Source organism: Hemibagrus wyckioides, linkage group LG08 (genome assembly GCF_019097595.1).
Source record: "Hemibagrus wyckioides isolate EC202008001 linkage group LG08, SWU_Hwy_1.0, whole genome shotgun sequence".
Classification (NCBI taxonomy): Eukaryota; Metazoa; Chordata; class Actinopteri; order Siluriformes; family Bagridae; genus Hemibagrus; species Hemibagrus wyckioides.
This window is the reverse complement of record NC_080717.1, coordinates 1335001-1340000: the sequence shown is the minus strand read 5'-3', so window position 1 is coordinate 1340000 and position 5000 is coordinate 1335001. Positions and strand designations below refer to the sequence as shown.

The window sequence follows — 5000 nt, the reverse complement described above, 5'->3', positions numbered from 1 at the left end:
TAGCCCGTCTCCCCCTGCGGGACGCACAATAGCAAAGAGCCCATGCAAATGAAAGCAGCTAACGTTTGAGTAGAGAATGGGGGACGGTAGGACTTAAAAAGATGTGTTTATAGACGAAATTGATCTGAGAAAGGAAAGAAAAAACGAGGGAACGGCTGGGAAAATATACATAACGTGATAGCATGGGAGGAGAGAGAGAGTCCTGAGTTTTGTGGCTTTCCGTGGTTCATACACGGGATTTTAAAAATGGCCGCTTTATTAGCGAAGTTTTTTTTTTTACAGTTGCCACCTGATTTACCTCGTCCCCAAATATTTTCTTAAAAAGAGAAAAGACTATTTTTTTAAATTAAAAATATTTCACACACACACACACACACACTCCTGCTAATCTCTCCACCTCGTCTTGTTTGACTTTATTATATTTTGACTCTGTAGCGCGGGACACGGCTGACATTTTGTGCCGCTGTGTGTTTTGAGGCTGAAACGCTGATATTAAGCAAATGCTGGTGTTTACTCTGAGGGATTTAAAAGAGCGAGCAAGACCGGAAAGGACCTCTTCACCACCTGAGGGAGAAACGCTCGATATTTACAGAGCAGAAAGCTGTTCACTACACACACACACACACACAGTGTACCCTTTAGCAGTGTGTGTATTTGTTATAATAATCAATAATAAATTTACTCTCAGGATCAGTGAGTTTTTCTGCCGCAGTTTCCCAAAGAAAGCACCAGAATTCACTTTTTACACCAGGAGTAGATTTTAATTAGCACTGTAAAAAATATTACACTAAAAACAGCAGCTAGCATACACCGCTAGCTACACTGGAGTGTGAGGGCCAGTATAGCAGATAATAACACGAGATCCTGCACTAAATTTCACACCACGTATTTCAGCAGAATCTTTATAGGATTTTATTTATATAAGCAATTTCTAGCTAGTTGTGTGTGTAGAGATAAATGCTAGCTGTTTCTGCTTTACAGATCGTGTAAAAGTGTGTTAAAGCGAGCGGAGGAATCCCACAGGGCTCTACAACGTGTCCCAGTTTATTTCTGTGTTGTTGATGTAACGATGGAAGTAACTTTTGTGAGATAAATGTTTAAATGAATTATTGTTCATTTTATTTATAATTTGTCGTAGTTACAAGTTTATTAACATAACTTGAATTAACAAATTGATTTAACAGGTTTTAGATAAACTCAGCAGAATAACTGATTCAGTTCCTGAGACTAGAATTCAATAAAGTTCCAATTAACACAGGAAATAAAATATTGATATTAAATACGTTTATAAATATTAAATTTCATTAAAAAAATATTTATTTAAATTTTTTTTTTTTTTAAATGAATATTTCGAGAGCATGGTGGCTCAGTGGTTTCTCACCTACTATTTGGAAGGCCCGGGTTCGATTCTCAGCAAGTGCCCAAACCCCAGCCACTGGACGCAGTGCCGGTCCCGAGCCTGTTTAAAACAAAAAAAAGGGAGGGTTGCGTCAGGAAGGGCATCCGGTGTAAAACCTGTGCCAAGTTGTTGTGTGGACCGGTTGGTCCACTGTCCTGACCCCTCATACACGTAGGGAGCAGCCAAAAGATCAACAACATTTTTAAAAAATATTTAGCAAACAAATACTATCAATAAGTTTAAGAAAAATGTCATATTTAAATAGTTGTGCACTGATTATAAGTTAGTATGCAATTATACATATATATCACTGATGCATTACATAAATAAATAAATAAACTGGAGTTGTAGCTGCAACAGATTGTGTGAGGAAAAAAAAAGAAATTATATCACTGATATTCAGAAATCTGAAGATCTAAATATATATAAATAAATGAGCAATTTAAGTAATAATAATTCTTTTTTTTCACGTTAAATATTTTTCAACCAAACTAATAAAAACAGGCAAATTTAAATAAATAAATAAATAAATAATAAATTAATTAATTTATTAATTAATTTGGTTAATAATAATAATAATAATAATAATAGTCAGTTTATCAGTTTTACATTATGACAGTACACAAATTTTAAATTTTTATTTTTGCTTTTTTTGGCAAAAGAATAAAAAAAAGAAAAGAAATGGCATCACTGAAGTCATGAAGCATCAACAACACAAATTATACAAGCAAATAATCAGAATAATAAACGTTTATTTCTGATTAAGTAAATGTTAATTATTTAATGATCACTGAACAAACTCAGTGAAACCATACAAGCTGAAATAAATGTAATTATTTTAATGAATGTAATTAATTTAATGAATGACTTAATTACAGCTACATAATTATCCGTGTGTCATTTTTCCTAAACTCTTCCTGGTAAAGACACGCAGTGGAGTGCAGTGGAGTGGAGTGCAGTGGAGTGGAGTGGAGTGGAGTGCAGTGCAGTGCAGTGGAGTGGAGTGGAGTGCAGTGCAGTGGAGTGGAGTGGAGTGCAGTGGAGTGCAGTGGAGTGGAGTGCAGTGGAGTGCAGTGGAGTGGAGTGGAGTGGAGTGCAGTGGAGTGGAGTGCAGTGGAGTGGAGTGGAGTGCAGTGGAGTGCAGTGGAGTGGAGTGCAGTGGAGTGGAGTGGAGTGGAGTGGAGTGGAGTGCAGTGGAGTGGAGTGCAGTGGAGTGGAGTGCAGTGGAGTGGAGTGGAGTGCAGTGGAGTGGAGTGCAGTGGAGTGGAGTGGAGTGGAGTGCAGTGGAGTGGAGTGCAGTGGAGTGGAGTGGAGTGGAGTGCAGTGGAGTGGAGTGGAGTGGAGTGCAGTGGAGTGGAGTGGAGTGGAGTGCAGTGGAGTGCAGTGGAGTGGAGTGGAGTGGAGTGGAGTGGAGTGGAGTGCAGTGGAGTGGAGTGGAGTGGAGTGGAGTGGAGTGCAGTGGAGTGGAGTGCAGTGGAGTGGAGTGCAGTGGAGTGGAGTGGAGTGCAGTGGAGTGCAGTGGAGTGGAGTGGAGTGGAGTGGAGTGGAGTGCAGTGCAGTGGAGTGGAGTGCAGTGGAGTGGAGTGCAGTGGAGTGGAGTGCAGTGGAGTGGAGTGGAGTGGAGTGCAGTGCAGTGGAGTGGAGTGCAGTGGAGTGGAGTGCAGTGGAGTGCAGTGGAGTGGAGTGGAGTGGAGTGCAGTGGAGTGGAGTGGAGTGGAGTGGAGTGGAGTGGAGTGCAGTGCAGTGGAGTGGAGTGGAGTGGAGTGCAGTGGAGTGGAGTGGAGTGAAGTGGAGTGGAGTGCAGTGGAGTGCAGTGGAGTGGAGTGGAGTGGAGTGGAGTGCAGTGCAGTGGAGTGGAGTGGAGTGCAGTGGAGTGGAGTGGAGTGCAGTGGAGTGGAGTGCAGTGGAGTGGAGTGCAGTGGAGTGGAGTGGAGTGGAGTGGAGTGCAGTGCAGTGCAGTGGAGTGGAGTGCAGTGCAGTGCAGTGCAGTGGAGTGGAGTGGAGTGGAGTGCAGTGCAGTGGAGTGGAGTGCAGTGGAGTGGAGTGGAGTGGAGTGCAGTGGAGTGCAGTGGAGTGGAGTGGAGTGGAGTGGAGTGGAGTGGAGTGCAGTGGAGTGGAGTGCAGTGGAGTGGAGTGGAGTGGAGTGGAGTGGAGTGCAGTGGAGTGGAGTGGAGTGGAGTGGAGTGCAGTGCAGTGGAGTGGAGTGGAGTGGAGTGCAGTGGAGTGGAGTGGAGTGCAGTGGAGTGGAGTGGAGTGGAGTGCAGTGGAGTGGAGTGGAGTGGAGTGCAGTGCAGTGGAGTGGAGTGGAGTGGAGTGGAGTGGAGTGCAGTGGAGTGGAGTGGAGTGCAGTGGAGTGGAGTGCAGTGGAGTGGAGTGGAGTGGAGTGGAGTGGAGTGCAGTGGAGTGGAGTGCAGTGGAGTGGAGTGGAGTGGAGTGGAGTGGAGTGCAGTGGAGTGGAGTGCAGTGGACTGGAGTGGAGTGGAGTGGAGTGGAGTGGAGTGCAGTGGAGTGGAGTGCAGTGGAGTGCAGTGGAGTGGAGTGGAGTGCAGTGGAGTGGAGTGGAGTGGAGTGCAGTGGAGTGGAGTGGAGTGCAGTGCAGTGGAGTGGAGTGCAGTGGAGTGGAGTGGAGTGCAGTGGAGTGGAGTGCAGTGGAGTGCAGTGGAGTGGAGTGCAGTGGAGTGGAGTGCAGTGCAGTGGAGTGGAGTGGAGTGGAGTGGAGTGCAGTGGAGTGGAGTGGAGTGCAGTGGAGTGGAGTGCAGTGGAGTGGAGTGGAGTGGAGTGCAGTGGAGTGGAGTGCAGTGGACTGGAGTGGAGTGGAGTGCAGTGGAGTGCAGTGGAGTGCAGTGGAGTGGAGTGCAGTGGAGTGGAGTGGAGTGGAGTGGAGTGCAGTGGAGTGGAGTGGAGTGGAGTGGAGTGCAGTGGAGTGGAGTGCAGTGGAGTGGAGTGGAGTGCAGTGGGGTGGAGTGGAGTGCAGTGGAGTGCAGTGGAGTGCAGTGGAGTGGAGTGGAGTGGAGTGCAGTGGAGTGGAGTGGAGTGGAGTGCAGTGGAGTGGAGTGGAGTGGAGTGGAGTGGAGTGGAGTGGAGTGCAGTAGAGTGAAGTGCAGTGGAGTGCAGTGGAGTGGAGTGGAGTGCAGTGGAGTGGAGTGGAGTGGAGTGGAGTGCAGTGGAGTGGAGTGGAGTGGAGTGCAGTGGAGTGGAGTGGAGTGGAGTGGAGTGCAGTGGAGTGGAGTGGAGTGCAGTGCAGTGGAGTGGAGTGGAGTGGAGTGGAGTGGAGTGGAGTGCAGTGGAGTGGAGTGGAGTGCAGTGGAGTGGAGTGCAGTAGAGTGAAGTGCAGTGGAGTGCAGTGGAGTGGAGTGGAGTGGAGTGCAGTGGAGTGGAGTGGAGTGCAGTGGAGTGGAGTGCAGTGGAGTGGAGTGCAGTGCAGTGCAGTGCAGTGCAGTGCAGTGCAGTGGAGTGGAGTGGAGTGCAGTGGAGTGGAGTGCAGTGCAGTGGAGTGGAGTGCAGTGGAGTGCAGTGCAGTGGAGTGGAGTGGAGTGCAGTGGAGTGGAGTGGAGTGCAGTGGAGTGGAGTGGAGTGCAGTGGAGTGGAGTGGAGTGGAGTG

The 5000-nt window shown here is 47.6% G+C and overlaps 1 long non-coding RNA gene across 1 annotated transcript in view; it reads right to left on the bottom strand.

Moving 5' to 3' along the window:
• LOC131357415 (uncharacterized) overlaps positions 1-5000 on the bottom strand; it is a 14947-nt gene that overhangs the window by 8053 nt on the left and 1894 nt on the right. The window contains exon 2 of the long non-coding RNA XR_009205263.1: positions 1382-1459. This is a non-coding gene — a long non-coding RNA (uncharacterized LOC131357415). The remainder of the gene's footprint in view (positions 1-1381; positions 1460-5000) is intronic.